Consider the following 2257-nt stretch of genomic DNA (forward strand, 5'->3'; position numbering starts at 1 on the left):
TTTTTAGAGATTTTTTGAATTATTTTGAAGAGGTGAAAAAACGAAGAGATTCTAATGACCCTGGTTGGTATGGATAAGGCACCAAATTGTAGATGGTACGGTAAGGGTTAAAATCATTTATTTAACATTTTCTATTTCTTCTATCATAGAAAGTAAGCAATATTTATAATCATTTCCAACCTGCAAATCAGGGAACAACTCTATTAATTTGCTAAATGAAAAATATAAAATTAACAAATAATTAATAATACAGTAATAATATTTCAAAAGCTTCTCTTTTTATGGCGCGTTCATTTTAACGATTTAAAATAAAAATCTATACAGAAAATTTTCATTCACACTTGTATTTACGTCATATGTGTCACGCGATAATCAGCTTAGAAACTGAACTAATGACGGTACTTCATATACAAACATCTCATCTGATGGCTGTTTCCCTTCATCTTTACATATAGAATGGAATACATTATATATAGCGTTGCCACTCGCGTGTGTCCTCAAAAGAAAAGAAATAAGATCATCCGCGTTAAGGAAGATCGCAAGACGTGATCGTAATTAAGTTTAATTTAGGACACAATTAGTATGAAATTACCAAAATATTACCAATACTTGATCTCCTACTAGTCCATTTGAACAAATCGAACTATGACCTATTAGGAAAAATGCCTTCCATTATCTAATTAATACTATTAAATTACCGTCTTTTCATTCCCCACTTACGTCAGATCGACGTAAATTTGATGTTCATTAGGTCAGATCTAATAGACTTTCGAACCTGGAGGTCGATTGAACGTATTTTCGACTAATTTTGCTGCTTGGGGTAAGAATAATTCTCCTGAAAAGAAAAGGAAGACAAATGAACTGGTGCAAAAGTTCAGCTAAAAACAACAGGCCTATGGTATGGATTATCTTCACGTAGCTATAATATAGATACATCATCAGAATTTAGCCCATTTAGCCTTAATATTGACAATTAGGTACTATCAGAGAGAAACTTATGTGTCGACTTGTGTTATTAAATGGAAAACATCATGTGTTGAACGTTTAGCCAGCACGAATAAGAGATTTATAAAATTTGGGCGCTGGTCTAGAGCAAATCTAGCTAATAATAATAATAATAATAATAATCGCATCGCATTTTTCCAATTTAGGGCAGCACTCAAAAGTTGTCTCCGATATAAAGAAAGACAAATATTTAAGACGAGCTGTCACGAATTTTCTTTATCCTATTTCACTTGTAATTAATTAATCTTTTTTCGCGATATAAATGTATCTCGGTTAGAATTTTGACTGATCTCGATGAAGATTCAAATTTCGAGATGTTATCAATTTCGAATGTTACAGCAATGCCGAATCTATAATGTAATAAATAGTACCAAAGGCCCTATAAATTCCTTTTAAGGTTTTTATATAAATATAAATATAACACTATGTTGAAAGATTCTTAATAAATGAATATACAATTCTCATTAAGAACCAAGTATATTTAATTAAAACAGAACTCTTATATTAAATGATAAACGAGATAGCAAGAGATGAACAAAATTCTACAATTTAAAGTAATCTTAAGATTAATCAATTTAACATAAAAGATTACTTATGCTTCGTACAACAACAGTTTGCTTATTATTAAAACTTATCTGACACAAGAGAACTAATTAATATCGCCGTTGCAAGGCCTTGCAATAAAACGCAACCGCTTGGTACCAAGATCCAGAAAGAAAAGGGGCGAACAACAGCGATGTTCAAATCTTTTAAACAGATGAATAACTAGAGGAATAAGTGCCAACACTATCGATTAGTTTAATGCAATTAATCGATAATACAATTCATATCATATTCTCAACACACTATAAATATAATACCAAGGAGAATACGTATAAAAGTTTCTGAAACATTGGTTTGTTGTGCTATAAATAATTAAATAAATATATTTGATTTTGACACTTATATAATAATTTGGGATTTCGAATATCTACAGTAATTTTTATCCACAGTTGGCACAAAAGCGTTCTCTATTTTAAAAATATTCAAAAAACAAGTATTATAATAATCCATGTGTATGTATATCATGATACATATCATAATTAATATTATACATATCATAATTAATATAATTATAGTATAAGCATATGATTTTTTATCTAAAAAAATATTTAAAGCAACGAAGATTAAGATAATACTCGAGCCACAAGCATACACACATATTCGAGCTATTCGAACATTAAAAAAATTCCATCAACCAATCGAATATTTT

This window comes from Trachymyrmex cornetzi, unplaced genomic scaffold (genome assembly GCF_001594075.2).
Source record: "Trachymyrmex cornetzi isolate Tcor2-1 unplaced genomic scaffold, Tcor1.1 scaffold673, whole genome shotgun sequence".
In the NCBI taxonomy this organism is placed as follows: Eukaryota; Metazoa; Arthropoda; class Insecta; order Hymenoptera; family Formicidae; genus Trachymyrmex; species Trachymyrmex cornetzi.